At 45.7% G+C, this 13,732-nt stretch overlaps 1 protein-coding gene across 1 annotated transcript in view; it reads right to left on the reverse strand.

Moving 5' to 3' along the window:
- EXOC4 (exocyst complex component 4) overlaps nt 1-13,732 on the reverse strand; it is a 304,003-nt gene that overhangs the window by 55,022 nt on the left and 235,249 nt on the right.

Genomic DNA, 13,732 nt, shown 5'->3' on the forward strand with positions numbered 1-13,732 from the left:
CAGGTAATTCCTAAAACCCCAAGATGTGTTCACCTGGGCTTTCCCCTTATGTCACCCTTGTGAAACTCCCCGATTTTAATAACATGAATATGTAACCCCCCTGTTAAATATGTAAACCCTGAACCCTTTAAATATGAACTCGTGAGTCCAAATAAACTATTCCAGTTTTCTGCCTCTGCTGGGATCGTGTTCATTTATTGACCTCTGCACAGAACTCTGGAGGAACTCCAAGGACTGGATGTGCTGCAGAGAAGATGAAGATTAGGAAGAAGGAAGGGGTCCTGAAGACCCCAAATCCAATTCCCAAAGGGGTGTGTCCGGGGGCAGAAGAAGAAGAAGGGTTTGAATGTCAAGTCTGAAGGTTTGGATTTCTGAGCCGGTTGCTGAAGCCCAGCAAAGCTCACCAGGCCTTTCCTTCACCAGAGGGAACCTCAAAGTGAAAAACTGTGTGATTTTTTAGAGGGACGAGGTACACAGAGCCCAAATTGCTGCTCCACATCCCACAGATCCCAGAATCGCTGAGGTTGGAAAAGACCTCCACGAGATCAGGGAGTCCAAGCTTTGATCACCACCTTGTCAGCCAGAGCAGAGCACTGAGTACCACTAATACCCTGGACAGAAGAAGGTGCCATATATCCAATAATGTCCAAGATTTCAACGGCTGCATAGAAATTCTGGGATTTCCCAGGCACCCCAAGGTGACCTGTCCCAGTTTGTGTTTATAACGTCGCGGGTTGTGTTTAATTTGGTTGCCGCAAACAAGACAAAGGGAAGGTTATCGAAGTCCCAGGTTGATATAAATTGAATTATTAATAGTCTTTATGATACAGTGAAGGGTTATTCCTGACCCTCCTCCTCAGTCAGGGCACACCTCACTCCTCAGCAAGGCGGGGTTTAGGGAAGGTTTAGGCCCTGCCTAAGCTGCTCCTGATCCGTCCTTGGCTCACAACAGCACGTGGAGGAAAAACCCCACTTCTCTTTGGTTCCTCTTGTATCTTATTAAGGCAATCACAGGAATTAACCCATCTTTCATCTTGTAATTAGCAATAACTTGGGATTATTTTGTCCCAGCCTGAAGCAGCTGCTGCTCGGATGCTCCTGTTTGTGAAGCTTCTCCTGTTACTAAATAAAAACAAATATTCAATACATTTTTAATAAATATTCAATCCCACCCCGGGCTTGATGTGCACAGAGGCAGAACAACCAACCGTAAAGGACTTGTCACCTGGAGATGTCCCCAGGAAATGGAGCCCAGAGCAGCGTGGAGGGGCCGTGGCAGCCACGGGGGCCGATTTCACACCAAGGGGCTCCGAGTATGGATCATTAACTCCGGGATTCCAACGGCTCCCATGGTCATTTCTTTCCCTGCCTGCTGTGCCCAGAGAGGGCAAAAGCAGCGTTTTAAGAGTCCACCCAAATCCCACTAAAATCGTGGAATCATGGAATGGTTTGGGTTGGAAGGGACCTGAAAGATCATCTCGTTCCAAGCAGGGACACCTTCCACTAGCTCAGGCCTTGGACACTTCCAGGGATCCAGGGGCAGCCACAGCTTCTCTGGGAAATACATTCCAGCCACTCCCCACCCTCCCAGACAGCAATTCCTTCCCCATATCCCATCTAACCCTGCCCTCTGGCACTGGGAAGCCATTCCCTGTGTCCTGTCCCTCCATCCCTTGTCCCAGTCCCTCTCCAGCTCTCCTGGAGCCCCTTTAGGCCCTGCAAGGGGCTCTCAGCTCTCCCTGGAGCCTTCTCTTCTCCAGGTGAACATTCCCAGCTCTCCCAGCCTGGCTCCAGAGCAGAGGGCTCCAGCCCTGGGAGCAGCTCCAGGGCCTCCTCTGGACTCTATCCAGCAGTTCCACGTCCTCCTGCTGTTGTTCCCAGGGCTGGAGGCACCTCTGCAGGGGGGGGGTCTCACCTCAGGGGGCACAGGGGGAGACTGATCTGGCTGGAGAGTAAAGTCCATGAATGCATGAATGTTGAGCTGATAAATGTGTGGAAATGACACAATAATTTGGGGAAATCAGATCCATCAAATCCACTGGACAGAGTCAGGCCTTCCCTGCATTTGGGCTGGTGGAGGAGCTGCTCCTCTTCAACCTTTCATCAGCACCAGGGGCTTCCCTTTGCACTCAGATGGCTCCAAGATGCTCCCATGGACACTGTTTGTGTCAGCAGAGGAAAAGGTGACTCTCCCACCTGCTGACCTGAGCCAGGAGAACATCTCCAAGCGCTCAAATGGAAAATACCTGAAGTTGCTGCGTGGCCTCAATCCAAGTCTCCTACTGGGGACTGATGCTGAGGAGTTAAAGTTCACATTTATACACAGGGAATAAAAGAAAAATAGAAAAATCCCTCCTAGCTCGTGTAAAACATGGAAGACAAAAGCAATTTCTCTCCTCTTTGTGTGAACAATCAGATTTTTCCTTTTCCACTGGGATTTCACTGGTCAGGGGCAGGTGGGGTTTCTAGCAGACCTGTGAAATCAACTGATCTCTTGTAGCTTATCAGGAGAAGGATCTGTCCAGGATCTTCCAGGATTCTCAGGTGACTTCCAGGATCCTCAGGAAGATCCAGAAGGATCTTCCAGGACCCTCAGGTGACAACAAACCCCTTGGGTTGGACGTGCAACCGCACAAGGAGGAACCAAACCTGGTCTCATCTCAGTTTCTTTATGGAATTCAACATTTGAAAAAAAAAAAAAACCAACTTAAAAATCCAAAACTTCAGGTAACAACTTAAAAATCTACAACTTCAGGTAACAACTTAAAAATCCACAGCTTCATGTAACACCTTAAAAATCCACAACTTCATGTAACACCTTAAAAATCCACAACTTCATGTAACACCTTAAAAATCCACAACTTCGTGTAACAACTTAAAAATCTACAACTTCATATAATACCTTAAAAATCCACCACTTCACGCTAAAAGAGAAGGCATTGCTTGTTTCTGTGTGGCTTCTCCCACTTATTTCTGCTCCCTGCAATGTGAAAAGCCTGCCAATGCCTGGATGTCACAATTAAACCTTTGGATTTCGGAATAAACCCTTTGGACTTCAGGGAAACACAAAGCCACAGGGATGATTAAAAAAAAAAAAACGGGAGGGGCGAAAAAGGGAAATTACCATATGAAAGGAGGCGCTGCCAGACACGTTAAGGGCTATTTTTCTGGGACATCTTAACCCCTCTTCCAAAGCAATCCTGACACATCTGCCCGAGTCTCTGGGGACACTCTGTGTTGCCAGGACAGCTGGATTCGTTAGCAGGGCCGGGGGAATCCTCTGAAACTCCGGCGCTGGAAAATGAAAGGCAGCGCTCGTGTTATCCCAGAGTTACAACCCGGTTGCCTCTGACCCATCTGGATTCATTAAGAGCAAATGGATGTGATCAAAGGATAATTTGGTGGCGAGACACTTCAGTGGAGGCTTTAAAAAAAACCCAACAAACCCACAGTAACAAGGAGGCTCAGCCACGGGACAACGTAGGTCCCCTCACATCTGACACAGGACAAGCAGACCTGGAGATGTTGTTTCAATAATTCCTTTGGGATTATTGCTGCGAGTTTTCCAAAGGACTGAATTCCTCCCCAGCAGGAGAGCGCTCCAGGTAAAACAGTCCAGCTGGAGGGGAGTTTGTAAAGATCCCTTAAAATGCATTTTCAGGACAAGGAAGTTGGTTCCCAATGATTCCTCAGCATATGGAAGTTCAAAACAACACAAGGCTACACAAACTTCCAGGTTTTCATGGAATGGTTTGGGTTGGAAGGGACCTGAGAGATCATCTCTTTCCACTCCCTGCCATGGGCAGAGACACCTTCCACCATCCCAGGTTGTTCCAAGCCCCGTCCAACCCGGCCTTGGACACTTCCAGGGATCCAGGGGCAGCCACAGCTTCTCTGGGAAATCCATTCCAACCCTTCCCCACCCTCCCAGCCAGCAATTCCTTCCCAATATCCCATCTAACTTTGCCCTCTGGTAGTGGGAAGCCATTCCCTGTGTCCTGTCCCTCCATCCCTTGTCCCCAGTCCCTCTCCAGCTCTCCTGGAGCCCCTTTAGGCCCTGCAAGGGGCTCTCAGCTCTCCCTGGAGCCTTCTCTTCTCCAGAGGAATCCCCCCAGTTCTCCCAGCCTGGCTCATTCCCCCAATTTCCAATTAAACTGAGTCCCCTTTTCCAGCCTCTTAGGTCAGAACCAGCCAACCTCTCCCTCTGTGGTTTCCCACACCGTGTAGGACAGGGATTTAACTCCTGGGCTGCAACTCAGCTCTTCTTCCCTGTCCTGAGTGACCACCAGGGGCTGATTTTCACTCACAGCAACTGATTTGTCCCAGCAGAAACTAATTTTGCCACCATCAAGACAGAATAATGTGGAGATAACTCCATATGGAAAACTTTTTCCAAGGAGAAATTCTCCACTCCATGATCTGCCCTACAGAGGAACTGGACTTGATGGTTGTGACACTTCTCTTCAGAAATAAGCACAGAAAAAGGGGGAAAAAAAAACCCCTTTTCTTTGTGACCTCCTGAACACCTATGACTTTGGAATATTTTCCAAGTTCCTGATTTCCTTCATCCCAGCCTTCCCAGGCAGAGCTCCAGAGCAGATGGGGAGCTGAAGCTGGGTCAGAGCAGAGCACAAATGAGCTTTGTGTTTTTTAGCAGTGTAATTACCCACACAAACAGTTTGGGGTGCTGGATCCTCCATCCCTGAGAGGCTCCAAATCAGACACAGGTGCTTCCCTGAAAGATTCCGGAGTCGGGGATTTGATGAAGGAGTTGCTGGGTGAAGAAATCACCGGGTGAACTTCCAGGGCTGATTGTGCTGCACATCTCACATGTATTTATTCTGATTTTGAGCTCCAAATAACTCCATGCCCAAGTTATGCTTAAAAAAACCCTCCAGCCAACAAAAAAGCACCTTCCCATCCCAGGAGCTCTGGCCCGGGAATATCTCAAAGCAGTGGAATTTTGATTCTCCAGCGCCAGCAAAGTGAAAATGTCCACCCAAAACACACCGAAACTATCCCGAGCTCCTGAATTCCCCATGGCAAAACGGGAATTCCCAGCACATCGACCCTCAGCCAGCGCGCCCAGGAGATTCCCAGCAGGAGAAAAAGGGTTGGATTCAATGGGAAGGATTCAATGGATTCAATTAAGGTGAAGGTTGGAAAGGACCTCTCAGATCGTCGAGTGCAACCATCAACTCACCGCTAAACCACGTCCTCAGGTGCCACATCCACGTGGTTTCTGAACACTTCCAGGGATGGAGATTCCACCACTTCCCTGGGCAGCCCATTCCCAATGCTTCACATCCCTAAAACCACCAAGAATCCCCCTGCCAAGTTGGTCCCACCTCCAAAAACACGCTGGAAATCACAGCCTGGAAGTATCCACTGGAGGAGACACCATTCCATAGTCTTGAAACCACCAAACACACATCCCCGATCCCAAGCTGACTCCAGTTACAAGCTCAAAAAGCAGGGAATAGACAAGTTATCACTTGGATAAGGATTTATTCCCAGTGCAGTGCAGATGTGCAGGGAAGGCAAAATCTGGTTGCCCACGGAGGGGGGGAAGTTTGTGCCAGTCCCACCTTCCAGCCCTTATTTTCCTCTCCCATCCCAGGCTCTGGCACTTGAGACATTTAAATTCTCCAGGAATGATGCGGCAGTAACAGCATAATAAGGAATATCAGCGCCTTGGCAGGCAGATGGACTGGATAATTTAACAGCTCTTCTGGATCTCTGATCCTGCTGAGTTTCGGGGCTGTTATTAAAGGCATTTTTTAAGGGATTTTAATTTACTTCTCTAAATGGATTCCCATCTATTCACTCCCCCCCCCCCAGTGAATGTTGTCAGGGACATTAGGGAGGTGATAAAATAGCTGGAGCTTCCCCGCTGCTTTTAATGTGTTCCATACACAGGGAAAGTCATTAGCTCTTCCCCTTTAATCCACCCTCTCCACAACAGTTTATCACTTCAAAGTGCCAAACATTCTCCCTTTATTAATCCATGGACAACTGTGTAAGGAAAAGGAGGCACAGCCATTCGTTGCCAGCACAGTTTGTACTGTGAGAGCTCGGCCTTGACATTTCCCCCCCTTCTCTTGCCCAGAATATTCCTACAAGTGGCTCTTCTCCGGGTTTTCCAGGGCTCTCCCGATTAAAGGGAAGCTCGTGGCAAGGTGATAATTTATTGTGCGTGTGGCAAGCGGCAGGTTTTCCCAATCCTTTGTAGTCCTGGCTCTGGAACATCATAGAATCAGCTGGGTTGGAAGGGACCTCTGAGATCATCCAGCCCAACCCTTGATCCAACCCCGCTGTGGTTCCCAGCCCATGGCACTGATGCCACATCCAGTCTGTCCTTAAACACCTCCAGGGATGGAGAATCCACCCTCTCCCTGGGCAGCCCATTCCAATGGCTGAGCACCCTCTCTGTGAAGAATTTATTCCTGATGTCCAACCTAAACCTCCCCTGGCACAACTTAAGACTGAGCCCTCTTGTCTTCCTGATCACTGCCTGGGAAAAGAGACCGACCCCCCCTGGCTCCCCCCTCCTGTCAGGGAGTTGCAGAGAGTGAGGAGGTCTCCCCTGAGCCTCCTCCTCTCCAGGCTGAGCCCCCCCAGCTCCCTCAGCCTCTCCTCCCAGCACTTGTGCTCCAGTCCCTTCCCCAGCCTCGCTGCTCTTCTCTGCCCCTGCTCCAGCCCCTCCAGGGCCTTGCTGAGCTCAGGGCCCAGAGCTGGACACAGCACTCCAGGGGTGGCCTCCCCAGCGCCCAGCCCAGGGGCACAAGCCCTGCCCTGCTCCTGCTGCCACACTCTTCCTCAGCCAGCCCAGCAGCCATTGGCCCCTCTTGCCCCCCTGGCCACACTGGGGCTCCTCTTCAGCTCCCTGCCCAGCCCAACTCCCAGCTCCCTTCCTGCCTGGCTGCTCTCCAGCCCCTCTGGCCCAGCCTGCAGCTGAAGGGGCTCCTTGTGGCCAAAGGGCAGGACCCGGCCCTTGGCCTTGGGGAACCTCAGCCCCTTGCAATCAGCCCATGGATCCAGCCTGGCCAGCATTGTTAGCAGCTGCCTCACGAGACAAACTGCACGTGGGCCACGGAATTAATGACGCTCAGAAACAGCGCATCAGTCCTGGAGCTCGTTTTTAACAAACATTTGGAGAACAAAACCCATCTGGTTTGTTTTTATGGATACTCCATATGCTGGTTTTTGCATTTAAAACACAGTTATCTGTTCAAAACCTCCTGCTGGAGAGGGGGCAGCCCCGGGAGGGGAAGGCACAGTGACCACGGAAAGAGTGGCTGAGTGAGGAAAAACAAAAGGATTTGGGAGGGAAAAATAGATGGAGAAAGGCTTGGTGGGGCTGAGGCCCCGGAGATGATGATGATGTTGTGCCCCCTGGATTTGTGCTGTGGACACCAGGGCAAAGACTCTGGTGTCTAAATTCACCACATGATGGGCTGAGTTCAGCAGGAACTCAGGCAAATGTAAGAGATCACCACAAAACAAATGACTCCACTGCACTTCCCAGTTCCCCAGGATGAGCATTCCCACTCCTCTGAGCTCCTGGCAAGGAGGACAAACAACTCCATGAGCCCCTCAGGAGTTTAACAACCACCTGGAGGGAACTTGGGATTTGTGACGGAGCCAAGCCCTGAGCAACAGCAAAACCACCTTTCCAAAACACAGCACAGGTAGTTGTTGCCTTTTTCTCCCCAAATCCCATTCTAGGAGGCAAAAAAAAAAAACCAAGAAATTTTAGTTTTTAGGAAACCCTTGGCATTATGCAGAACTTCCCAATTTGGTCTCTCGTCCTGCCACAGGAAGCAGAGGGTTAAAAACATCTATCATTTCATTAATTCTGATGGTTTGCTTTTTTTTGCAGTTACTCTTGTGACGTAAGCAGGGTTCAAACTGACCAATTTAAGGGCAGCTCAGGGTGTCTGTGCACAAATCAGGGAATGAAACCCCCGCTGGGTGAGCTGATGATGAGGGATGAGCAGTAACAGCCACCCCTCAACCCCCGGGCAGCGCTGGAACGAGCGGCTCCTGCTCCGCAAATGCATCCATGGATCTTCCCTTCCCGTGTGGAACTGGGACGTGGTTTCCTGCCAGCCCCATCTCCCCTTCCCAGGCAGATGGCTCCCTGCAGCCCATCTCCCAGAGGCCTCCCAGGCAGTTCTGGATGGCCGGGAATGAGCCTGTTGTTCCACCCGTTATTTCCCTGCGCTAACGACAGCGGAGTCGTCGTCCTGTGAATAAACCCATTTAGGGAGCAGAGGAAGCCAAACTTGGCACCAGCAGAGCAGGGATAGAGCCATCCACAAAACATTCCTCTATTAACCAAACAGCAGCACTTCCAAACCCAGCGGGGTCACGGCAAAGCCCTGCTGGGAAACAGAAATTAGCTCCGAATGGAGATCATTTGTCTCCTGGATGTTGTCATATCTGTGAGATCTCCCTGGCAATGCTGCTCAGAGGAGGGACACTGCCAGCCAGTGATGGGGATGAATTCCAAGGTTTTTTGGAAGGCAGGTGGCACTCGAGATTGCTCCCGTTGTCCCCTTGCCTCTGGGAGAGCGCTCGGAATGCCAGAGAGAGTGGAGAAGAAATTAATCTCCAATGTCAAGATGTTGCAATCAATGGCAGCAAATTTCACTCAGTTCCTCACAGAAGTAGCTCAGTTACCACAGGGTTACTACTCAGTTACTGCTTGTTGGATTTTTGGTTTGTTCCTATGTAGGACAAAACATTTCCCTTCTTATCCAGAAAAAGGAGGGCCAGGCACGATGGGGAACAGGCATCAAACAGTGAAGAAGCGGGACAATCATCCCATTTGGAGTTTGCACAGGGCAGGAAGCAGCTGGACATTTTGGGATGGACACTGAGTAAAAAATAGGGGAATTTTTTTGGAAGAAAAGAGTAATTTTAAACATCAAGTGGTTAAAAAGGGAGATATTTTACTGCAACACGGGGTCAATCCATATTTATGCATCTCCCACTCCAGCAGCACAAAGCAGGATGAGGGAATTTTTCTGGGAGCAAACTCAGATGGAAAAGAAAACCAAGCCCAGAGAAGCTGATCCGGGCCCAAGTTGCACAACAAACCCGCCCTTTGTGCTGCCATGAACTTCCCAACTGGCTGCTTCCCAAATTCCCACCCATCCCTCCGGAGTCCAGAACAAAAAGGGAAAGGGTTCTCTCACAAGCTGGACCTGGAGGTGAGTTTTAAGTAACCTTTTCAAGAAGTTGAATGTACAAAATAAATCAGTGTAGGGATGGGAACTGATGTTCTGCTCCCTCCTGGCCTGATTTTGGGATGTGTCCTCCTTCTGTATCAACACCAATCCTCAATGTGTCATTTGTTGATCTCCAGTCTCATTATTTTGGGGTTTTTTTTATGATTTTTAATGAATGGAAAATCCTCCTCTGGCCAGCCAGGTCATTCCCACCTTCACCCAAACCTCTCTTGAAGCCTCGTGCTACCACGATTCAGCTAAAGGAGGCAAGTGAGGAAGAATCCATAAATAACCTTAAATTACAGTTATAAATATATATTATAAATATATAATATTAGAAAATAAATAGATAAATAATAAAAATATAAAATAAAATATATACTCTATTTTAATAATATTAATTATATTTCAATAATTTTAAAATATATAATATTATATATTATAATTATATATAATATATCATATATATTATATATAATTATAATTCATATATAATTACAATTTAATTATAATTCATATATATCTCATTATAATATATAATATATAACTATATTTAATATATAATATATAATTTTATAATTTTAATAATAATGTAATTTTAATATATTATACATATTTTATATCTTTAAAATATATAGAATATATATAATATATATGAATATATATACTATATAATATATATAGTATATTACATATACTATATATATTACATAGTATATATATTTTATATATATAATATTTTATATATACAAATATATATTATATATATAATATTGTATATAATATATATTATATAATATGTATTATATAATATATATTATATAATATATATTATGTATATATATATGTATTTTATATATTATGTATATATTATATATATAATATATAATATATAATATATAATATATATATTTATATTATATATTATGTAATATAAACAATAAAAATATAAAGCAAATATATAATATTTATAATACAAGAAAAGAAGAAGAAAAGCCCCAAATCTGTCAAAAAATGTGGTTTTTTTGCCCCAGCACAGGGCACTCAGGGGCAGCTCCTTCTGAGGCTGCTGCTGTTCATGTCACCAGGGGTGGGATGCAGATGAGTGTCCAGATTGTCCTTTCCTGTTCCAAAGGAGTGACTGCAGCCATTCTTTGGAGCTGATGAGATAGATCCCATCTCACTCCCACGGAAAGGAACCTCCAGGGACTCCAAGGTCAGTCAAGATCGGAATCGAGGACCCTCAAAAATTCAATGCCTGTCAACTCTCTCCTGTCTTTACCTTTTCTAATAACCAGCAGCTAATTAATTAAATAGAATCCAGTAGAACTGTATCACTGACCCTATTTTCATGTGCTCTACAAGGTCCCTGAATATTTTAATTAAAGGGCCCATCCCAGTGGTTGAAATTCCCTGGATCAGACTCACAATGACCAGAACCTTGAATCCCTCAACAGCTTCATCATGTGAAGGAAAAACTTTCCTGCACAGGGAAGTTCACAGAAAGCAAAAAAGTAAAGCATAAAAGCAGGTAATTACCAAACAATTCACTGTTCTGGCAGCTTTGTGTGTGCAGGAGCAAACCTGTAATTTTATTGGATTTTATTTTTCAAATTTCCCTGAATATTTTAATTAAATGGCCCATCCCAATGGCTGAAATTCCCTGATCAGCCCCACGATGACCAGAACCTGGAATCCCTCAACAGCTTCACCATGTGAGGGAAAAACTTTCTCCTCCTGCACAGAGAAGTTCACAGAAAGCAAAAAAATAAAGCACAAAAGCCGGTAATTTGCAAAAAAATTACTTTTCTGGCAGCTTTGAGTGTGCAGGAGCAAACCTGTAATTTTATTGGATTTTATTTTTCAAATTTCCCTGAATATTTTAATTAAAGGGCCCATCCCAGTGGTTGAAATTCCCTGGATCAGACTCACAATGACCGGAACCTGGAATCCCTCAACAGCTTCACCATGTGAGGGAAAAACTTTCTCCTCCTGCACAGAGAAGTTCACAGAAAGCAAAAAAATAAAGCACAAAAGCCGGTAATTTGCAAAAAAATTACTTTTCTGGCAGCTTTGAGTGTGCAGGAGCAAACCTGTAATTTTATTGGATTTTATTTTTCAAATTTCCCTGAATATTTTAATTAAAGGGCCCATCCCAGTGGTTGAAATTCCCTGGATCAGACTCACAATGACCGGAACCTGGAATCCCTCAACAGCTTCACCATGTGAGGGAAAAACTTTCTCCTCCTGCACAGAGAAGTTCACAGAAAGCAAAAAAATAAAGCACAAAAGCCGGTAATTTGCAAAAAAATTACTTTTCTGGCAGCTTTGAGTGTGCAGGAGCAAACCTGTAATTTTATTGGATTTTATTTTTCAAATTTCCCTGAATATTTTAATTAAAGGGCCCATCCCAGTGGTTGAAATTCCCTGGATCAGACTCACAATGACCAGAACCTGGAATCCCTCAACAGCTTCACCATGTGAGGGAAAAACTTTCCCCTCCTGCACCGGGAAGTTCACAGAAAGCAAAAACGTAAAGCATAAAAGCAGGTAATTACCAAACAATTCACTGTTCTGGCAGCTTTGTGTGTGCAGGAGCAAACCTGTAATTTTATTGGATTTTATTTTTCAAATTTCCCTGAATATTTTAATTAAAGGGCCCATCCCAGTGGTTGAAATTCCCTGGATCAGCCCCACAATGACCAGAACTGGGGACACTCCAAAGCTTCAGAGTGTGAGGGAAAAACTTTCTCCTCCTGCACAAGAAAGTTCATAGAAAGCAAAAAAATAAAGCATAAAAGCAGGTAATTTGAAAAAAAAAAAAAAATCACTTTTCTGGCAGCTTTGTGTGCAGGAGCAAAACTGTAATTTTATTTGATTTTATTTTTTCAAATGGAAAGGTTCTATTTACAGATTAGAAACAAGAGGGGAAACTTTGCCTTTCCTGCCTTCCCTCAGTTCTTTCAGATGTAAATTAAAGTGCTATGAACCTTTCAACTGCAGAGTTTATACACTTTGGGAAGAAACTTCTCTTCCAGGGGAAAACCCACCATATTCCAATTGCAACGTCTCTGCTGGTGAGGATTTAATTCTCCTGTTGACAAGTCCCTGCCTCCAAAATTCTACTACTCCTCTGCAGCCTTGTCAGGGAGGGGCAGCCCCTGACACACACAGATAAAAAAAAAATAAAGAGCTTTACACCTTTCTTTTTAACAATAGATTAATGTCCCTTTTGTTCTCCACGATTTTTAAAAATGCACTTTTAAAACGGGTGTAATTAAACCTCTGAGAGGGGAGGGAGGCAGAAAAAGCAGCAAGAAAAGGAGGAATAAAAGGCATTTTCGAGCTGGAAGTGCCTCATCCCTCCCCCTCACCACACACAGCGTGTGTGTGGGGGGAGTAATTATAAAAATGAACTTTGCGTGGAAAAACGAGCACATTTTATAAGGATTAGTCCTTTAAACAGCTTCAAAAAGAGGATGGATTAGCTCTGACAACTCCATAACGTGGCCATCACTTATTTATAATGGGATGGCTCTTCTCATCCAGCACTTGTGATTAGGAAGAATTCCTAATTTCTAAAATTAGTTTTGAAAACTAGGAATTAAAGAGTTATTCCTCGACCGAATGGGCCCAGGCTTCAAATAATAAAAATAAGGGAAATAGTGGGAATGGGAAGGAGCTTGGTAAGAACACAGGGAAGTTTCTGCTCTTGAAGTCATTTATGACATGAGACTGTGTTACGGGATGGATTTGGGATTCGTGGAGCAAAACAAGCCGAGGGAAGGGAAAAATATCTGAGCTGTTGTGACAGAGAGATAAAAACTGCAGCTGAAAGGTGCAGAGGGTCCAAACCAGCCCAACCAACAACCCAAACTCTACCACTGCTGTGTTTGGAAAAAGCAAGGAATTCAAGTTTCCTAGGGAAAAGACAACCATGGAAGAACTGGGTTTCCCAGAGGAGGTGTGGATGGGCCATTTCTGGAAGTTTTGGCTGCCCCTGGATCCCTGGAAGTGTCCAAGGCCAGGCTGGAGCAACCTGGGCTAGTGGGAGGTGTCCCTGCCCATGGCAGGGGGTGGGACAGGATGGGCTTTAAGGTCCCTTCTGACCCAAACCATCCCGTGATTCTATGAAAGAAATTCCTGAAGGGATGCTGGTGATGGGATTGATACAAATCTCCTTTAAATGAAGTTTACTGGGCTTTGCCTTTGCAGGCTGTGGATGTTCAGAGCTCCTGGACACCCCAGGTCATCCACCACAGGAACAACAGGGAAGGGTTAGGATTAGAGTTTTAAACCAGTTTTAAACACTGGTTTAAATATGCAGAAACACCTTGGAAAGAAAAGGAGCTGGAGGGAAAGAGGAAACCTGGGGGAAGTGACACTTCTGTGGTAGCTGGATCTACACTTAATTTTGGGAAAAGCTGCTCTGCCTTCTCATCCCAAGGACCTGCTCTCTTGCCAGGGATTTTCAGAGGTAAATGAGGAATGTGCAG

This window comes from Chiroxiphia lanceolata, chromosome 5 (genome assembly GCF_009829145.1).
Source record: "Chiroxiphia lanceolata isolate bChiLan1 chromosome 5, bChiLan1.pri, whole genome shotgun sequence".
NCBI classification, from domain to species: Eukaryota; Metazoa; Chordata; class Aves; order Passeriformes; family Pipridae; genus Chiroxiphia; species Chiroxiphia lanceolata.